We start from the raw sequence: 22,910 nt of genomic DNA, 5'->3' as shown, positions 1-22,910 counted from the left end.
AAAACTTCAAGATTACACTCAGTTTTGCTTATTGCAGAATAGGAGGGTTTAGCTGCATGTCGAGCTACACACAGGAAGATGTGTAGTGGGGACAGAACACACATATGCATGCATAGGTGTGAAGGGAGTCTAAGTGCACACACTTGCTCCAGGTCAATGGACCACTAAGCCATGAAGTGTCGATATGAATAATAGCCTGAAAACCTTTAACATTAGCAGCATTCATACCTCTCTCCTGATGGATTCTCTTTCAAGCCAGTCACCTCAACTAACCCTACAATGCCAGGAAGGTACTTAAGTTATGAGGTGATTGGTGAAATGTCTCCAGGGTGTTAAAACATAATGACATTTAAACAGCCACCACTAATTAAAATTGCCTGTCTAGCATCATCAGCCCTGTCAACACAAGACCTGCATTCCTGATAAACAAATATGGAGCAGTAAGTTGAAAAATATGGTCAGCTTGGGGCAGGCAAGTTAAATTGGCAGTCACTTTCTATTAAAAATGAAAATGATTCACCAGCGACATTCATTTGCTTTATAATTATGAACTTACCTTTGCGCATCAATTTGCCTTTGTGACATTATTGAAATTTAAGTGATCATAATTCATTGTGACATTTTTGTCCATCTTTGTCGACTTGTCTAACGCTGTTGCAGTATGGAATAGGAGCTTGCCCTTGGCATGAACTGTACCTGAAAGGATTTCATGTTAAATGTTTGTAAGCATCAGATATGTTTTGGAGATGTCTTAGTCTGCACATTGCAATACTTAAGACAGTCAAATATGTCAACATTGCTATCGGTATCTGCTCTTCTACAGTTCAAGTCAACAGCTGTAAAGAGGATTAAATCAGTGTAATGTTTTATGTAACAATACTTGGTGGTATGAACTGTTGGTAGTACCATCAGATGCCAGTTGGGTGTTCCAACAAGTGAAGATTGCATTTAAAACTACAGCTGGTTTGCCTGCACTTATAAATGGAAATTTGATCAGATACCTTCAGTTCTAGTCTTATCTTGATGGAAACAATAACAGGCAAAAGGCCTAGCTAGGTGACTCTTAAACCAGTCATAGATGGGATAAATACAGCCAGTTCAATAGGAACCAGAAAAATTTTGATCCATCTATGGGCAAGCTGTTTGTACTGCAGTCGATATATATCGATCAGTAGAAAAGAACAGACAAGGGCGCACTCTCATTGTGCATTACCGTGGTAAAACATGTATTTATTGAAAAAAGAAGATATATACTCACAAACCAGCATGTTATAAAAGCAATATGTGTGGTCCACAAACACAGTCACAGTACATCTGTACATCTGTGTCTAATGATGCGTATAAGCTGACGCGTTTCGGGAGCTAAACCCCCTTCCTCAGAGCCAACCAGTCTGTTGTTTTTTTTTATTTGTACAATTACTGCCTGCCAGCAGTAATCATTGTATTCTGATGGCGGGGAAACTTCCCGCTGTCAGAATATAATAACACAGTAGGAGGCATTCCCCCATAAACCTGACTGTGTTGATGCATTGAGCTATTGAGTTGAAGGAACAAAAATTGCATATTCTATGGCCAGCCATAGTACTTCCAAGAACGATCAGCTGGGGTGCATGCCACAGCCATAAGGATCATTGCCTAACTTATTTATTGAAAATCATATCATGTTTAGAACTACATTTCAATAATTTACAGACTTTGAAATGCTATTACATTTTTGCTGCTTCTGCAGATCTTCAAAGACACCTAGTCATCTTTTTTCACACAGTTATACTTGTATTGATGTCAACTACCCACCTGTAATTTTATTTTTTCCAGACAATCTGTTTTTTTTTCTCTCCCACAATTCCCCTTCCCCACTTATAAAGTCTGCTTTACAATGAGAAGGAACTTGGATTTAGATTAATATTGCTGGCCTCTGTCAATTCTCCTGTGCATTCCTGAGGATCTGGAGACAATGCTGATTCCAGATAAGAACACACCTCTCATCATTGTACCATATACCATAATGTACCTACTTAAAGAGGAACTGTATCATGAGCATCACAAACTGAAAATGTTATTTAATTATTTTTATTATTCAAAGCAAACTCACCCATCCATCCGTGTCTCCGTGATTTATTTTGTTGAGAAATCACTTTGAACCCCCCCTTAACATTTCTAGTCATGGCCGACTTGAGCAAGGGCAGATGCTTCATGTAGCATTTACCTTCCTGGAATCTATCTGCCCTTAGCTCAGGCATGCAGGCAAGAGGGTGTGCTTAACTTAGAAAGCACCTTTTTCCCCTCCTCCTTATGAAAGAAAAAAAAATACCCATGAAGACTCCAGGGATGTATGACATAATATCGGTCTAGGCCAGAAACCAGGAAGCAACAGAAGAAATGAAAAAGAAAAAGTTTAAAAATGAGCAAATATAGTAAACCTTCCTATTTATTTACTAATGCTAACAGCATAAGTATTAAAAATAGTTCATATTGATTGGGAGAGTTGTAAACCTTCTGCCTTGTCTCTCTGCTATCTGCATGAATCACATCTGACAAGTTTTCCTGACACCAAGACTTAAACATTTGACAGAGGAGGGATCTCCAGCAGATTGACAGCCTCAGCTCTGTTCCTATGAGCTGTGTGAAGAGGGGTGTGTCTCTTCCCTCCAATCAGCTCTCAGAGCTCTCCTCACTGAGTTTGACAGTGTGTAATTTCAGATCTCTGCCCATTTATCTCTCAGAGAAGAGAATACTGTAGGTAAACAGGTACAACCTATGTAGGAGGATTTGTTTTATCTCTACATATCACCTGAGGCCAGTCACTTCATGGGCATGTATAAGGGTTTACAATGTCTTTAAGGAATAGCACTTGTTGCAGTCAGACACGACTGGCATCCTCCAGGGCACAATGGGAGCTTTAGCTGTGACAGATAAACCTTGTCCTGTCATTATCCTTTTGAAGTGAAGACTCTTATTTGGTAAGGCTGACATTGTTTCTGAAGGTTGAGGCTACCTAAATATTTCCTTCACCCAGTCTCAGTTCATTTACTTTGTTTTACTTACAGAAAGTGTGACTTTCATTCTTAACCTGTCCATTCCTACATTTTTTCAGCAACATTACTAGGTGATCTCACTGTTATCCTGATTGAAGATTTAGCAGATATGCACATAATGAAGGCAGGATTACAAGGAACTACAAGTTGCTTGCTTAACTGTGGTCACAATTAAGCTCACATATTATACAGTTTAGCAGCTAAAATATTATTGCGTATATTTGTAGTTTAGTCATAAGGTTTGGAAAGAGAGCCTATATCAGTCACACTGTTGTTTCTGAGCTTCTAAAATCTACATTCTTATTATCTACAGACTAGATCAGGGGAGTTAAACTAATTTGCAGGCCACATCAGCATTATACAGTATCTCACAGAAGTGAGTACACCCCTCATATTTTTGTAAATATTTTATTATATCTTTTCATGTGACAACACTGAAGAAATGACACTTTGCTACAATGTAAAGTAGTGATTGTACAGCTTGTGTAACAGTGTAAATTTGCTGTCCCCTCAAAATAACTCAACACACAGCCATTAATGTCTAAACGTCTGGCAACAAAAATGAGTACAACCCTAAGTGAAAATGTCCAAATTGGGCCCAAAGTGTCAATATTTTGTGTGGCCACCATTATTTTCCAGCACTGCCTTAACCCTTTTGGGCATGGAGTTCACCAGAGCTTCACAGGTTGCCACTGGAGTCCTTTTCCACTCCTCCATGACAACATCACAGAACTTGTGGATGTTAGAGACCTTGCGCTTCTCCACCTTCCATTTGCAGATGCCCCACAGATGCTCAATAGGGTTTAGGTCTGGATACATGCTTGGCCAGTCCATCACCTTTACCCTCAGTGTGTTTAGGGTTGTTATCATGTTGGAATACTGCCCTGCGGCCCAGTCTCCGAAGGGAGGGGATCATGCTCTGCTTCAGTATGTCACAGTACATGTTGGCATTCATGGTTCCCTCAATGAACTGTAGCTCCCCAGTGCCGGCAGCACTCATGCAGCCCCAGACCATGACACTCCCACCACCATGCTTGACTGTAGGCAAGACACACTTGTCTTTGTACTCCTCACCTGGTTGCCGCCACACACACTTGACACCATCTGAACCAAATAAGTTTATCTTGGTCTCATCAGACCACAGGACATGGTTCCAGTAATCCATGTCATAAGTCTGCTTGTCTTCAGTAAACTGTTTGCAGGCTTTCTTGTGCATCATCTTTAGAAGAGGCTTCCTTCTGGGACGGCAGCCATGCACACCAATTTGATGCAGTGTGTGATGTATGGTCTGAGTACTGACAGGTTGAACCCCCACCCCTTCAACCTCTGCAGCAATGCTGGCAGCACTCATACGTCTATTTCCCAAAGACAACCTCTGGATATGACACTAAGCGCATGCACTCAACTTCTTTGGTCGACCATGGCGAGGCCTGTTCTGGGTGGAACCTGTCCTTTTAAACTGCTGTATGGTCTTGGCCAATGTGCTGCAGCTTGGTTTCATGGTCTTAGCAATCTTCTTATAGCATAGGCCATCTTTATGTAGAGCAACAACTCTTTTTTTCAGATCCTCAGAGAGTTCTTTGCCATGATGAACTTCCAGTGACCAGTATAAGAAAGTGAGAGCGATAACAACAAATGGGGATTGGTTGGTGGCGGAATGGTTCACATTATTTTATGCGAATTCTGCCATTGGTAGAAGTGTCAGCTAGTCATCCTGCAGGAATGATGTATAACATCTCAGATATTGCTCGAGCGTCTGATTGGTTCGCTCTGTCTGCCCGTTTGTCTGGGGGTGATATGCAGACGAGAAAGATAACTTAATCTCCAACCCCTTACATAGCGCTTTCCAGAATCTGAATGTAAATTGCACTCCCCGGTCCGAGACAATCTGTCTTGGCACTCCGTGAAGCCTCACAATCTCTTTAATGAACACTTGGGCTGTTTCGGAGGCAGATGGTATCTTGGCTAGTGGAAAGAAATGGGCCATCTTAGAAAGGCGATCCACTACCACAAAGATCACGGTGTGTTCTTGCGAGGGTGGCAATTATACAATAAAATCTAAGGAGATCATACTCCAGGGTCAGTCAGGTATTGGTAAAGGTCTCAATAGGCCCCAGGCCTTGTCTCTGGTAGGTTTATTCCGGTTGCAGATGGGGCAAGATCTCACGTACGCTTCACAATCCTTGGCCATATTTGGCCACCAAAATGTGCGTCGTGCCAAATCTATAGTCTTATGTATCCCAAAGTGCCCCGCTAGGGGATGATCATGGCAGTAACCTAACACCAGGGACTGGACCTCCTTGGGTACCAAGATCTGTTCCCCCCTCCAGAAAAGACCTTCCTTGTTCTGTAAGGAGACCCCAGGCAGGTCAGGAACCTGGATGGAGGCAGCCTGCAGTTTAGACAACAGCTCAGATTGAAGCAGTAGGAAGCTACCTGCTGGTAGGATGGTGTCTGGCTGGGGTGTCTCTCTAGGGTCCTCAAACATCCGGGAAAGAGCATCTGGCTTAGTGTTCTTTGACCCAGAACGATAAGTTATATGGAGATTAAACCTTGCAAAGAACAGTGCCCATCTGACTTGGCGTGGACGGAGGCATTTAGCTGTTTTCAAGTACTCAAGGTTTTTATGGTTGGTATAGACCAGAATGGGATGTAGGGCTCCCTTTAATAGATATCGCCATTCCTCCAGAGCTGTCTTAATGGTCAGTAATTCCCGGTCTTCGATATCATAGTTCATTTTCGAAGGGGAGAGTTTCCTAGAAAAGAAGGCCACTGGGTGCATTAGATCCTTGGCCCCTACCCTCTGTGACAACACCGCTCCTACAGCCACTTCTGATGCATCTACCTCTAGTATATAGGGCAATGATGCATCAGGGTGGCTCAGAATGGGAGCCGTTGTGAACGGCCTTTTCAATGCCTCAAAAGCTGCCTGTGCTGCTGGGGTCCATTTGAAACGTACTCCCACCTTGGTGAGCTGGGTAATGGGTGCTACCAGGCCAGAAAAGTTCTTTATAAATTTTCTATAAAAGTTGGCAAACCCAATAAACCTCTGAACTCCCTTCTTATCCGTGGGGGCAGGCCATTCCAGGATGGCCGAGATTTTCTGAGGATCCATAGCGATCCCCATGGTGGAGATAATTAGATCAAGAAATGAGATGCTTTCTTGCTCAAAACAGAATTTCTCGGCTTTAGCGTAGAGTCCATGCTGACGGAGACGTTCCAGCACGCTCCTAACATGTCCCCAATGTGCCTCCAAAGACGAGGAGAATATCAAAATGTCGTCCAGGTAGACGATTACAAAAATGTCAAGGAAATCCCTGAAAATGTCATTGACAAAGTGCTGGAAGGTGGCTGGCGCATTACATAACCCGAAAGGCATAACTAGACACTCAAAATGCCCGAACCGGGTGCGAAACGCCTTTTTCCACTCATCCCCCTCCTGTATTCGTACCAGGTTATAGGCACCCCTGAGATCCAGTTTAGAAAAGATGGATGCTGTCTTCAACCTCTGAAACAACTCTGGGACCAAAGGAAGGGGGTAGCGGTTTTTGACCGTAATTTTATTGAGGCCCCTGTAGTCAACACAATGTCTCAGTGATCTGTCTTTTTTCTCGCCAAAGAAAATCCCTGCCCCGGCCGGTGATGTGGAAGAGCGAATAAACCCTTTCCAGAGGCTCTCGTCAATGTATTCTTTTAATGCCCCTAGCTCCCGTTCTGATAGTGGGAAAATGTGGTCAAAAGGGATTTCAAAACCCGGGAGCAGATCGACGGGACAATCATATGCCCGATGTGGAGGAAGAACCTCTGCCCCCGTGGACTGAACACATGCAAGAATTGATGATAGGCCGCAGGCACAATTTGGGCTAATTCGACATCAAGGCTTACAGCTAATAGGGCCGGTGTATCTAGTGATAACCTAGATAAACAATGTTCCTGACAGTATCGTGAGGGGAACTGGACTGACCCGGTCTTCCAGTCAATTTGGGGGTCGTGAGCTCGTAACCAGGGGACCCCAGAATAACTGGAAATAGGGGGGACGCAATGGCGTCCAAACAGAGGAGCTCCTGGTGGTGCACTGCCACCGTGGTGTGTATAGGAGGGGTCTCCCAATGTACCGTCCCCAATTTTATCTGAGACCCATCCGCCAAGAAAATATTCAAACCATGCTCTTTGGCGAGTAACGGTATCTGATGCTGGGTAGCAAAACCGAGATCGACAAAGCAGCTACATGCCCCGGAGTCAATAATAGCCATCACCTGTATGTTTCTTCCAGGGAGCTGAAACGACACAGGCAAAGCCAAGGGAGTGGGGTTGCCTGCGCACAAAGTAGATATAGAAGAAAAAATAGAGGAGGACTTACAGTATTTCTCCGTACAGGAGCACACCATATGACCCGCTGCTCCGCAGTACAGACACAGGTTGTTAGCCCGACGCCTCTGTCGTTCCTCTGTAGAAAGGGAAGGCCGCATCAAGCCGAGTTGCATGGGCTCGGCTCCCTCTGACAGCTCTGGACTCTGATTGCCGACACTGACCCTTGGCATGACTAGTACCCTTGGCAGCATCCATGAGGTTCTTTGCCCCTGGCTGGACCTCTCCTGTCTCCTTTCCCGCAATCTGCGATTGATTTGGATGGCCCGATCTATTAGGCCTTCCAAGGAGTCAGGGACAAATCCCTCCTTCACCAATTCCGTAGAGAAGGTCCGGGGTTGCAGGTCAAAGTACAGCTGGCAGGAGTTCTGGAAGGCCCTGAACTTCCCTCGGTACCCATTGAATCGCTCAGGGGTTGGTACTCTTGTTTCTGGTGGAGGAATGGAAAATGCTGCTCCAGTGGAAGGCCCTGCTGAACTCGTGGCGGGCATCCCCACTGTGCCCGATGTTGTGGGTGCCGGTGCGGCCAAGCTCTGGACCTGTCCCTTCAGGTGCTTGTATCCCTCTTCCAGTGTCTTTACCGCTCGTGTGAGTGCCGCCAGATGTTGGCACATCTCCTCCCAGGGTGAGGGTCCTCCTCCTGACTCTGTCATGGCCGTATGGTTCTGTTAGGGATCCTACAGCGGTAGCCTCTAGTGCTCCACAGACCGGAATCCCCCACGGCGCGGAATCTAAGCCCCAAACTGCTTGTTCACCAGGGCCCCTCATGGTGGGGATGGACTTGGAGCAGGCCAAGACCAGGTCGCGGCCCCTGGGTTCACTCAGCTGTGGTAGAAGCACCGCTGGAGGTGTATAGCAGGTGAGAGTCTGATGTGAGGAGGTAACAAGAGCAGCGTCAGGCAGACCGGGTTGGCAACGGTGGTGGCGCCGTAGTACAAAATCAGCAGGCAGAGGGATAAACAGGTCACAAGCCGAGTTCGGTAAAAAGAGATCAGGACATGCAGGGTTAAGCAGGAGAATGGTCAGACAAGCCAGGAATCAGGACAGGAGACAGACAGCAAATCAGGGTCAGGCAGGGTTGGCAACAAGACAATCTACTATTCAAGAACTCAGGAAACAGGTAAGAGCATACGGCAATTACACACAGTCCTAAATAGGGCGCCCTGCGCCCTGATTGGTGCCAGGCTCGGGTCCGCGATCGCGAGTGCGCATGCAAGAGCGCTGCTGCAATTGTGGGTGCCCTGGTCCCAATGCTCGCACGCTAGTGCGGCCGGGCACACCGCGCATGTGCAGACCCGCGCGATCGCGGCAAACACTGGGGTCCCTGACATGCGCATTGCATACTGGCACATAATAATGACCGAGTATGCAGATTTTTTTTTTTAAAACTTAAGGATATGCAGCACTTTTTTATGAGCCTGTGTGTACAGGCATATTGTATATAATGGGCTGCATTTTAGATCAGTAAAAAACAACAAAACTGTACAGAATTTTTTTAAGTTGGAGTGTGCAAGAGGTGTTAGTAATAACTTAGTAATAACTTGTGAAAGGCAGGTGCAGACCCGCACAGAGCCCACTCACACTCCTGTAGCAGATTATGCAAGCCTGAAAAGAAGGACTGCATACCATTGGTATCATCCATAAGAAACTTTATTGGAGATCACTTAAACAGAGCATGGTTCTGGCATGGTGTTCTGTCTGGGCTGTCTCCAAAAAAGTTTCTTATGACTGATACCAGCGGTGTGTGACCCTCCTTTTCAACTGACATAGAATTCTATTATTCTCATAAGGTTTATAGGCTTATATGCCTAGAGTCCCCCCCCCCTTACATCAGATGTCAAGAGCCCCCTCATCAGAAGTAAAAAGTCCCCCACCCTCCTCTACATCACAGTGCACCCCCCTTACCTTGTGCTGCTGCTGGGAAGAAGATGGAAATGAAATGGCCTGAAGGGCCTTGTATTTGACATGTGGTCTAGATAGCTAAATTTGGCCTTGCTTATCTTATATTATATTCTACCAATAACTATCAATTATACTCTTCCCTATTTTTTTTAAACTTGAAGTATGGCAGCTTGAGACTGAGTGTTTAAAGCAACAAAGATATTTTTTTTTATGTAGGCTGTTAAAAACTAGACATGTAGTCTGTAGTAATTTGTACTCTCATCCCCCCAACTCCACAACGAAGATGTGTCTTTTTCCAAACTAAATTCCCCAAATAATTATTTGAAGAATCCCCCATCATTTCCTTTGAAGGCAGACAACTGAGCTCGTAGATAAAACTAAAATATGAGTTTTATATGATATTGATCCTTTGGAACAAAAACATTATATATATGCTAATTGCCTATGTGTGTTGAGCATGTGTGGGTCTCAGTAATTATTTGAATATAGCAAAAACAGCTATAAAATAGCAAAGGTATTTAATACTCAACAGCTTTTTGTATAGTCTGTTAGAGTGTTTTACTATTTTATACTGCCACTTATTTTGCAGGTAAAATCAGGCACTGATTCAAGAGTCTTTAAAAGTGTGAACATTTAAAACACATTCCAACAAAAACCTATGGAGAAAGCCCATTACAGAATTACCAGGATGTTTCAATTTGAGTTCTTTTCTCACTTGCACTGGAAAAGGGTCAATTATAATTAGATTTGTTTGTATGGATTATATTAGACCTACTGTAGTTTGCTTGAATCAGGTCTGTGCACCATAGTCTCCTCTGGACCCTTGATAACATCAAATATCATTTGATGTGATGTCAAGGAAGGTGGCTAAGCTTTCCAACTAAACTTCAAAAAGTACTTTGTGACATAAATAAAGTCAAGGAATTTGCTTTACCAATGCTTCAAAGTCAGCCATATTGTCCTCTCCACTTTATCTAGGGTGACAAAAATGTGTTCCTGTTCTTCTCTATCAAAGCAAAAGGCCCCCACTGTGACAAACATGGGTCAGACCATTGCCCTTTTCACCAACTCCTGACAAATGGCTTGTCAACCTCACAACGCTCTGTCACTGATTCACAACAATGGCACTCTTACCCTGCACAAAGATTTCCCAACTTGCGCTTGCACAATCTAAGTGCCAGCAGATTGAGAGCCATTGTCACTGGGCTTAGTTAACTAAGCAATTAACCCTTTACCACTTGCCTACTGGGCACTTTCACCCCCATCCTGCCCAGGTCAATTTTCACCTTTCAGTGCTTTTGCACTTTAAATGACAAGTGTGCAGTCATGCAAGACTGTACCGATATGAAATTTTTATTATTTTTTTCACACAAATATAAAATAGATTTCTTTTGGTGGTATTTAATCACCACGGCAGGGGCGGACTGACCATTTGGAAACGCGAGATTTGCCCGAGGGCCTGGGGTCAGTAGGGGCCCCCATGAGATGCCCCTGGTACCTTTTTCATAGGCTTTTTTGAGTTTGGGCAAGGACACAGGGGCCCCATGATCCCCTATTGCCCGGGGGCCCCATGAGTTGTCAGTCTGCCCCTGCACCACAAGTTTTTTTATTTGTTGTGCTATAAACGAAAAAAGATTAAAAATTTTGAAAAAAAATGGATTTGTCTTCGTTTCTGGTATAACATTTTACAAATTAATAATCTTTCTACACAAGTTTAGGCCAAAATTTATTCTGCTGCATGTCTTGGGTGAAAAGAACCCAAATCAGTGTTTATTATTTAGTTGATAGGATAGTCCACGAACTATGGTATATATGTATCTAAATATTGATAAATCCTGATGTGCTGATGGCTGATCTAATTTCTTGAGGCTCAAAAATGCCAGAACAGTACAAATACCCCCAAAATAACCACTCTTTGGAACACAGACAGTAAGAGGCCTTGAAAATGTTTTTAGGATATCATTTTTTGTCATAATTTTGTGGAAAATGAAGTGAAAATGACTGGAGTAATGGTACTGCAAGAACAGTTAAAGGGCAAAAATGTTTAAACCTACTACAGGACAATTTTATGGTACAGGTCATAGAGGCCCCAATTAGGAATGATGATCTGCTGGACCTGGTAATCTCAAACCATGCAGAGCTTATTATGAATGCCCATATAAAAGAACATCTGGGTAGCAGTGACTATAACATGATTTCATTTATTGTTAGCTGCAAACAGCAAGCACATATGGGAAAAAGTAAAAATGCTCAATTTTAAGAGAGCTAATTTTCCAAGTCTGTGAGCTGCTCTCCAAGACTTAGACTGGGAGGGAATATTGGCATCAATGAACACAACACAGAAATTGGAGTTCTTCAAAAAAACTGTATTTGAACACACTACAAAATGTATTCCCATGGGCAACGAGTTTAAAAGGCTAAAAGTCAAACCTATGTGGCTTACGGCCAAAGTTAGAAAAGCTACATATAATAAGAAAAGAGCTTTTATTAAATATAAATATGAAGGAATGCTATCATTGTTTAAACATTACATAGAATATGCAAAAAGGAAATAAAGCCTGCAAAAATTGAAAGATTGCAAAGGATAGCAGGACCAACCCCCAAAAATTCTTTTAATATATTAATAGTAAAAAGGTCCGGTCCGAGCATGTAGGCCCTTTACAAAATAATCTAGAGTGGGTGACTGGGGACAAAGAGAAGGCAAATTTATTAAATACCTTCTTCAGCTCTGTCTATACAAAGGAGCATGCGGGAGCTCTTGTCCATAATGGGCATGGTATTGACAGAGCTCTAGATGATCCACATTGGCTCACAATTGATATGATCCAAATATATTTAGACAGAATAAAGGTGAATAAAGTGCATGGACCAGATGGCATACACCCATGGGTCCTTAAAGAATTGAGCTGTCATTTCAAAGCCATTGTTTATCATTTTTAGAGACTTTTTAATGACTGGCATAGTATCTGTCACGTACCTGGGTAGTGAGCCTGACGTGAAGAGGCAGACCTCTCGTACAACCCCGGCTCGGGGACCGCTGGGAGTGGAACAGCGGTCACAGGAGCTCGGTGGAGCAAGAGGGCCTGGGGATCTGTCTGGTGATAGCTGTTGGACTGATGAGTAGCAGACCAGAGCAGGGTGCAGATGGATCCGAGCAGGATGGATGGATGCGGGTGCACCAGGTAGGGAGAAGCAGAGTCAGATGGGCCGGGTTCGGTAATAGACGAGACAGATCAGGCATGGACAGCAAGCAGGAGAATAGTCAGATCACGGGCCAGGTTCAGCAACAGGAGGTCAATCAATCAGGAGCAGGCACAGGAGTAATCCAAGGACAGGCCAGAAGTCAGGGCAGGAGACGATCAATTGGAAGTCAGGAACAGGCTGGTTTTGGCAACAGGGAACAATCACAGAGGTCAGGAACACAAGCAGGGGAAAAGACCATACGGCAATGAGACATCTGCAGCAGCCAGCTTAATAGCCCGCTTGGCGCCAGCATAAGTGACAGGCGCGCACCCGCTTGCGCAAGTGCGAGCGCAGCCGCGCGTGGCTCTGTCCAGGCACCCGCACATCTCTGCGGCTTGCCAGGACCCGGCGCATGCGCATATTCATGTGCCGCGGAGCTTCACTTGTACTACTGGAAGGCATTTCCTGACAGTATCACTGGATTGGCGAAAGGCCAATGTGTTCCAATATTTAAAAAGGGGTCAAACTCTTTACCAAGTAATTAGAGATCTGTTATATTAACTTCTATAGATGAGAAGATACTGTAGAAATTATTAAAAGACCACATAGATGAGTTCTTGCTGGAAATAAAACATTTAAGCAACAGACAGCATGGATTCATGAAAGACAAAAGTTGTCAAACAAATCTGATTTCTTTTATGAGGAGATGAGCAAAACTTTGGACAGAGGGGTGGCGGTGGACGTGGTATACTTGGATTTTGCAAAAGCATTTGACACAGTTCCACACACATGGCTAATGTGTAAGGTACAGTCTACAGGCTTAGAAAAATCTGTATATAAATGGATAGAAAACTGGCTAAAAAATCGTATTCAGAGAGTAGTGGTTAATGATTCATACTCTGAATGGCCTAGGGTTGTCAGTGGTGTACTCCAAGGTTCAGTGTTGGGACCCTTACTTTTTAATATATTTATAAACAATATAGGGTCTGAGATTATAAATACCATTTCAGTCTTTGCAGATGACACCAAGCTGTGCAGTGGAATAACGTCCTTACAGGATGTCTCCAATTTACAAGCCAACATCAGTGAACTGTTTAATTGGGCAACTATGTGGCAAATTAGGTTTAATGTTGATAAATGTAAGGTTTTGCACTTGGGGGCTAAGAATATGCATGTATCATACATACTAGGGGAGATACAACTGGAGGAATCAATGGTGGAGAAGGATCTGGGAGTTCTGGTAGATCACAAGCTTAATAATGGCATGCAATGCCAAGCTGCGATTTCTAAAGCGAGCAAAATCATCTCTTGTATTAAAAGAGGTATAGACTCCAGGGAGAAAGATATCATTTTACCCCTGTACAAATCATTAGTAATACCTCATCTGGAATACACAAATCAATTTTGGGCACCAATTCACAAAAAGAATATTGGGGAACAGGAGAAAGTACAGAGAAGGGCAACCAAACTGCTAAAGGCATGGAGGAGCTCAGCTATGAGCAAAGATTAGAGGAACTGAATTTATTCTCTCTTGAGAAGAGGAGATTAAGGGGGGATATGATCAACATGTAAAAATACATCAGTGGTTCATATAGTGAACTCGGTGTAGAGCTATTCACCCTGAGGTCATCACAGAGGACAAGGGGGCACTCTTTATGTCTGGAGGAAAAGACATTTAATCTCTAAACACAGAAAGGTTTCTTCACAGTAAGATCTGTGAAAATGTGGAATAGACTCCCTCAAGAGTTGGTTCTGGACAGCTCAGTTGATTGCTTTAAAAAAGGCCTGGATTCTTTCTTGGATACACAGAATATAACTGTTTACTATTTATAGGTAAAGTTGATCTAGGGAATATCCAATTTCTCTCGGGGATCAGGAAGGAATTATTTCCCCTGCAGGAGCAAATAGAATCATGCTTTGCTAAGTTTTTTGCCTTCCTCTGGATCAACTGTGGTTGTAGGATTATAACTTTTTTTTTTAATGGTTGAACTGGATGGACTTCTGTCTTTTTTCAGCCAGACTAACTATGTAACTATGTAAAATTAGCTGTAAAAAAACAAGCACATACTGGAAAGATAAAAACACTTAATTTCAAGAGAGCAAATTTTCCAAGGCTGAGGGCTGCTCTCCAAGATTTAGACTTGGAGGGAATGTTGTCAATAAAGAACACAGAACAGAAATGGGAATGCATCAAATCAACTGCATGCAAACTCACTGCTAAATACACTGCTCAAAAAAATTAAAGAAACACTTTTTAATCAGAGTATAGCATCAAGTCAATTAAACTCCTGGGATATTGATCTGGTCAGTTAAGTAGCAGAGGGGGTTGTTAATCCATTTCAGCTGCTTTGGTGTTAATGAAATTAACAACAGGTGCACTAGATGGGCAACAATGAGACAACCCCCAAAACAGGAATGGTTTTATAGGTGGAGGCCACTGACATTTTGACATGTTTTTCCCTACTCATCTTTTCTGACTGTTTTCCACTGGTTTTGCATTTGGCTAGGGTCAGTGTCACTACTAGTAGCATGAGGCAATACCTTGACCCTACAGAGGTTGCATAGGCAGTTCAACTCCTCCAGCATAGCAAATCAATATGTGCCATTGCCAGAAGGTTTTCTGTATTTCCCAGCAGAGTCTCAAGAGCATGGAGGAGATTCCAAGAGACAGGCAGTTACTCTAGGAGAGCTGGACAGGGCCGTAGTTCCTTAACCCATCAGCAGGATCGGTATCTGCTCCTTTGTACAAGGAAGAACAGGATGAGCACTGCCAGAGCCCTACGAAATGACCTCCAGCAGCCTTCTGATGTGAATGTCTCTGACCAATCAATCAGAAACAAACTTCATGAGGGTGGCCTGAGGGCCTCTAGTGGGCTCTTTGCTCACTACCCCACACCAGCGCTCAATTCACATTTGCCATTGAACACCAGAATCGGCAGGTCCGCCACTGGCACCCTGTGCTTCTCACAGATGAGAGCAGGTTCACCCTGAGCACATGTGACAAACGTGAAAGGGTCTGGAGAAGCCATAGAGAACATTGTTCAGCATGGCCGTTTTTGTGGTGGGTCAGTGATGGTGTGGAGAGGCATATCCATGGAGGGACACACAGACCTCTGCAGGCTAGACAATGGCACCCTGACTGCCATTAGGTATCAGGATGAAGTCCTTGGACCCATTGTTAGATGCTACAATGGTGCAGTGGGTCCTGGGTTCCTCCTGGTGCACAACAATGCCCGGCCTCATTTGGTGAGAGTATGCAGGCAGTTCCTGGAGGATGAAGGAATTGATACCATTGAATGGCCCCCATGCTCGCCTGACCTAAATTCAATAGAACACCTCTGGAATGTCATATTTCGGTCCATCTGACGCCGCCAGGTTGCACATCAGACTATCCAGGAGCTCAGAGATGCTCTGGTCCAGATCTGGGAGGAAATACCCCAGGACACCATCCATCGTCTTATTAGCAGCACGCCCCGACATTGTCAGGTGGGGGCCATACAAACTACTGAGTACCGTTCTGAGTTGCTGTAATGATATTTCAGCATAATGGACTAGCCTGCTGCATACTTTTTTCACTTTGATTTTCAGGGTGTCTTTGAATTCAGTTCTCTGTAGGTTGATCGTTTTCATTTTTCATATGACGTCCTCCCAGAACGAGAGAACCACCTTGTGTCTGTCATATTACTATATGGCGGGCGGGAGTTGGTTAAAATGTAATTTTAAGCTGTTGACTGAGAAAGAAAAAGAGAAAACAAATGAATTAAATACCTGATTTGGCTCTGTGTTTACAATGGAAAATGGGGGATGGTATTGACATAGCTCCAAATGATCCTCAATGGCTCAAATTTGATAAGGTCCAGAAACACTTTGACAAAACAAAGATGAATTAAGCACTTGGACCAGATGGCTTACACCCACAGGTTCTGAAAGAGTTGAACTATGTTACATCTACAGTAAGCCATTGTTTCTAATTTTTAGAGACTCCTTAATGACTGTTGTAGTACCACTTGACTGTGTATAGGGACTGTCTATACTGTATTTAAAAAGGGATGAAAGTCTTTACTATGTAACTACAGACCAGTTAGTTTAACTTATATAGTTGAGAAGACATTTGAGAATTAAATAAAAGATTACATAGAAAATAATATTTTAAGCAATAGTCAGAATAGATCCACAAAAGACAGAAGTTGTCTGTCAAATATGATTTTTGTGTATGAGGAAGTAAGCTTAGACAAAGGAATGGCTGTGGATATAGTATACTTGGATTTTACAAAAATGTTTGATACAGTTCTCCACACATGACTCCTGTGTAAATTAAAGTCTACAGGATTAGAACGTTCACTTTGCAAATGGATAGAAAACTGGCTAAAAGACCATATTCTGACAGTATCGATTAATGATTCATACTCTGAATGGTCTAAGGTTATTAGTGGTGTACCCCAAGGTTCACTGTTGGGACCCTTACTTTTTAACATATTTATAAATTAAATAGAGTCTGCGATTAAAAGGACCATTTCAGTATTTGCAGTTATACAGTGAAATAACATCCTTACAGGATGTCTCCAACTTACTAGTCAACTTCAATGCACTGTTTATTGGGCAACTGAGGTTCAACAGTGGCAAATTAGGTTTAATGTTGATAAATGTCCTTGGAAGCTTTAAGCATGCATACATCATACATTCTAGGAGGAGAACAGCCGGGGAAGTGAATGGTTGGGAAAGATCTGGATGTTCTGGTAGATCATAGGTTTAATAATAGAATGCAATTCTAAGCTTCAGTTTCTAAAGCTAGTAAAATATATTCCTACATTAAAAAAGGAATAGACTACAGAGAAAGATATAATTTTGCCCTTGTACAAAACATTAGCAAGATCTCATCTGGTGTATGCAGTTCGTTTTGGGCACTAATTCACAAAAAGGATATCGGAGAACAGGATAACAAAACTGATAAGAGGCATGGAAGAGCTCAGCTATGAGGAAAAATTAGAGGAACTGAATTTATTCTCTCTTAAGAGGTGATTAAAGGGGATATAATCACAATAAATAAATACATAAGTGGTCCATATAGTGAACTTGTTGTTGAGTTATTCACAGTCAGGTCATTACAGAGGACAAGGGGGTACTCTTTGCATCTGCAGGAAAAGAGATTTAACCTCCACATATGGAAAAGCTTCTTAACAGTAAGAGCTGTGAAAACGTGGAATAGATTCTTTTAAGAATTAGTTCTAGCCAATTCAGTAGATTGTTTTAAAAAAGAGGTGAATGCATTCCAAAATGCAAAAAATATACCTGGATATTAACATTTATAGGTAAAAAAAACACGGGGCAGTTGATCCACGGAATATACAAATGCCTCCTGGGAGATTAGGAAGGAATGTTTTTCCACCGCTGGAGCAAACTGAATCATACTCTATTGGGTTTTTTTTTATCGTACCTTCTTCAGATGTGGGTATAGTGTAGCGTATATGGTGGTTTTCTATTTTTTTCTATTGGTTGAACTAGATGGAATTGCATCTTATTGCAACCTGACTAACTATGCTAGTGCATTTGTTGGGAGGCAGAGCAGCAGTATCACCCCCTAGGGTTACCTAAAGAACACTTCACACTAGATCAGCCCACAATGGACACTTACTTTATAAATATTTTCAGGCTGGAGGCCCTGATACAGTTATAGTAGCATACCCTTACAGCATACTCTTACAGAAGGATCTGTCCTTACAACTGACTCTGATGCATTTTGAGAAAGTCTTACTGAGCAAGTACTTATCTTCATCAGCCTGTCTCACATTTAACTCTGCATCTTTAGTTATATTTCCTTGGGCATACAGGGAAGCCTCCATAACTTACCCTGTGAATGTGTGGATGTGCAGACATGATCCTTCTACCTTCAGTCATATTTATTTTTTGGCATTTAAATGCAATGGATCCCTCACATTACTAACAATATTGGCCCTAGCTTAGAAGAGAGGAAATAGTGATTTGAAAAGGTTTCCAATCTGTCCAATTACTATTCCCCTCACCATTGATGATTCTAAGCCGTGGTTCACACTGAATGCGATTTCAAAGTGGTGTGATTTGGTCCTATTAAAGATCGACTTTAAAGTAGCGCCAATATAGACTCAGGTGCGATTTCAGTGCCATTTGCCTTATAGTCTATGAAAGTTAAATCGCACTGAAGTGGTGAAAAAGTAATGCAGGAACTATTTTTCAAATCATGCTACTTAAAATCATACCAATTAAGACAATGTAATTGAAATACATTAGATGCAATTTCATGTATCATTTGTAAATTGCATGTTGCACCTGAAGTTGCAGCGGTGTGAACCAGGGCTAAGTGTTGGGGTGGGGGAGAGGGGCACATTTTAGCATCTTTGGTCTAGGTTTTAGAGGACCCTTACACTGCTTATGACTGTAACATGCTAGTGGCATTGAGATATTACTACATACAATCACATTAGTGTTTACATCTATTGTGGAGATATCCACCTTATTTTACAGCAAAATATTACACAAAAAAAAAGAATAAATCATGAATAAATGGAAAACAGTTATTAATTGACTGTAGCAAAGGAAAAAATGAATGCTATGGATTAGTGTACCTTGAACATCACAATCACTTTTTGCACTGCCTCTATAAACAAGACTGGTTTATGTAAGACTTAATTTTGTAGCCCATATAACTAAAACTGATTAAATAGGATGAAATTAGCTCTTGTTTTTGCCCTTTTATAAAGTACACTTGTGTTATCTCCTATAGTCATGTGCAATCAGTCAAGTCTGTCTAATTACACATGCTGTCATTTACTTTCTATAATGCATTATTATTCATCACTGTCATTCCTGATGTCCTGTCCATGGGTCGTTTATCTGCTGCTGCACTTCATGTGTCCCCTGTGGAGCTGAGAAGTGGCCAGTAAAATTGTTCTCAGTAACATGCGTTATAGAGCCCAGATGACTTCTCATCAGTTGCCAACAATTTACAGATGGTAGTCATAAAATTTATACACTGTCTGAGTCTTCCTTGCTGTTTATATACTGTATTACAAATGGGGAATTTCATGGTATACATAAATTCGCTGTTAGGCACTATTAAATTTATACATTTATGAATGACTTTGTAACTTTTACAGACTGTGTACTGTGAAACTAAACCACATTACTAAAGTTTGCTTTTGTATAATAAGAAAAATTCTTTGCGCTTAGCCAAATAGTGTGTAAAATAATGAAAAAGTGAACTGCTGCTACTACCTTTGTGAATACAAGAATACATCTAACATTAATTAAAAAAGTGCACTTTAAATATGATCAATAAATAAAAATATGTCCAAAATGAAATTCATATACATATGAGTGTATCAACAAACGATCATAATTTCATATTAGGTGTAATACAATACAAATACAATTATAAATAAACAAAAAAAAGTCTCCAAATCCAATGCAAAGAAAAAAGTGATGTGTGCCAAGAATGCCTTACAATAAAAGTGCTGCTGTGCACAAATGGTGCTTCTCAAAAGACAGGCAAGCCTCTTACTGGACCAAATTGATCTCAAACTATAGAGATTAAGTGAGCAGATTGTGGAGCAGAGTCTTCTTGTGACGCCACCACGCACAAGCTGACGGACTGAGTCTTATGCGTTTACTATGCTCTGTTTACCCATCTGAATGTAAGTGAAATACTTAAAGCGGAGTTCCACCCAAAAGGGGAAGTGGGACACATAACAGGTCCCAAAAGATGAAAGGGCCATTCATGAAGCACAGCGCTACTCGCGCATGCGCAGTGGGCACCCGGCTGTGAAGCCGCAAGCTGTCACAGCCCACACTGAAGATGCCGGCGCCTGGAATACAGGATGGCTGTGGCACCGCAGGATCGTGGGGCAGGTGAGTGTGTGTTTTTTAAAAGTCAGCAGCTACAGTTTTTATAGCTGCTGACTTTTATTTTTTTACAGTGTGAGTGGAACTCTGCTTTAAGTTTTAATACATCATTTGGTTTCAACTAAGTTGCACTATGAAGCTTCTTCCTGTTTACCCATTTGCCTAATGGGCACTTATACGCCCTTTGAGCCCAGGCCAATTTTCCGCTTTCAGCGCTGTCGCTTTTTGAATGACAATTGTGCGGTCATGCAACATTGTACCCATATGAAATATTTATCTTTTTTTCACACACATAGAGCTTTCTTTTGATGGTATTTAATTGCCGCTGGGTTTTTTATTTTTTGCACTATAAACAAAAAAATAGAAAACAAATTTGAAAAAAAAAAGTTTTCTTTGTTTCTATTATAACATTTTGAAACAGGTATTTTTTCTCCTTCACTGATGTGCATTGATGAGGCTTCACTGGTAGGCAGCACTTATGAGGTGGCACAGATAGGCAGCACTGATGGGCATTGATAGGCTGCACTGATGAGGTGGCACTGGTGGGCATTGATGAGGAGGTACTGATGATGCTGCACTAATATGCAGTAATGATGGTCACTGATAGGCCGCACTGATGAGTACTGATAGGCGGCACTGACAGGTGACACTGACGGGCAGGGCTGACTGCCGGCACTGCTGGGTGGTATTGATGGGTGGCACTGCTGGGGGGAACTGATGGGTGGCACTGCTGGGCACTGAAGGGCACTAGTGGCAGGTACTGCAGGGCACTGGTTGGTGGCACTGGTGGATGGCACTGCTGGGCAGCACTGCAGGGCTATGATCATCAGGGCACTGATGATGAATGCCCTGATGATCAGTGCCGATCTGCTCTGTGACATTGGCCGTTTATCGGCAGTACTTTCCTCATGCTATGACAGCGTGAGGAAAGTGCTGCGATAACCGGCAACTGTATTTACTCCGTGATCTGCTGTTTCATTGGACACAGCTGATCATGTGGTAAAAGGCCACTGTGACTGACCCTTTAACTCATCACGTGATCAGCTGTGTCCGTAGGACACAGTGAACACTTAGATCGCCAGGTGTGTGCCGCTGGGGACGCATGGGAGGGTGCGTTCTGGGAGGACATCATATGATGCCCTCCCAGAACTGGACAGCCACACTGTTGCTGTCATTTGGTGGTTACCAAGTGGTTAAACCCTTCCATACATTATCGTGGAGAGCAGTATGAGGTGGCTAAGCTGGTTTCTGGTGTGAACACCCATTGGTTTGCTGTCCATCCTCCTCTGTCAATGAGAGTGTCAGGGTGGAGTTTAGACACAATCTGCTTACTTGATCTCTATAGTTTGACATTAATTTGGTCCGATAAGAGGCTTGCTTGTATTTTGCGGAGCGGCCATTTGAGCACAACAGCACTTTTATTGGAAGTTATATTTGGTACGCATCACTTTTTTCTTCAGAACGGATTTGGGGACTTATTTATATTTAGTTATATATTTATTTGTATTGTATTACACCTAATATAGATTAATGATTATTTGCTGATAGGCTGATACACTCATATATATATGAATTTCATTTTGCACATATTTTTATTTATTGATCATATTTAAAATGGACAGCTTACTTTTTTAGTTTAGTGTAAAGTTTGCTTTAGACCACTGTATTTTTAACTGATAAAAGGACTTTTTTTTATTAGGATACTTAAAGCCTCTAGGTTTTTATTGTCTGTGATCCTATTCCTGACATATTGCATCACTTTTTTTTATCCTTGTGACATTAGAGTAGGAAATGACGATTATGGGGATCATCAGGACAGCATGGCAGAGACAGTAATCAAAACTTCGCAGACGTTCTAACTTTGCCCCACTCTACAATAAGGAGTTATGTCATTGGTTATTGGTCTTTGGGTTTGTGTTGATAGACCAATAGAATGTGTTTTCAAGGGCATTTAGCTTGCCTATTGAGACCAGCCTATGATGCTTCTGAGACATTTAGAGTTCATTGACAGGTGCATTTTACCTGCAGTTGACCTTCTAATCTACATTTGACCTGCATCTAAGCTTCAAACGTCTGCTTTATGCAGTTTTTATCATTTCTTTGACTTGTGTGGGGAGAAAAGCAGTACTGATGCAAATAAAAGCCATTCTTTAGGCTCTGACACAAGTTTGTAAGCGTCCCTCTCATTGGTTGGCTGTTTATGCCGTGTTGTCTCTGGACCCGCCCTGATTCTTTTTGGTTGGGATGGTCACCTACCTGTTGTTTTAGAGAAACTTCACCATATTGTGTAACCTTCACCTGGCCTGAAGCCTGCTCACACATGTATTCCTGGCCTGAGGTCTGTTACCCAGAACAAACAAATGTCCAATCCAAATGCATTTTAAACGCTTTACTTCATCAATTTCACTTTAGCACAATTCATAGTTACATTAACTATGCAGTACATTAGAAGTACATGACTCACTGACAGAAGTCCACAGCACAGAACATCTCCCTTCCTTCTTATGACTTTCCATACAGTGATCCCCAAGTGCAGGAAACTTCAAT

The sequence above is a fragment of the Staurois parvus genome, unplaced genomic scaffold (assembly GCF_062004578.1).
Source record: "Staurois parvus isolate SC_StPar_1 unplaced genomic scaffold, SC_StPar_1.0 ptg000131l, whole genome shotgun sequence".
In the NCBI taxonomy this organism is placed as follows: Eukaryota; Metazoa; Chordata; class Amphibia; order Anura; family Ranidae; genus Staurois; species Staurois parvus.
This window is presented reverse-complemented; position numbering follows the sequence as displayed.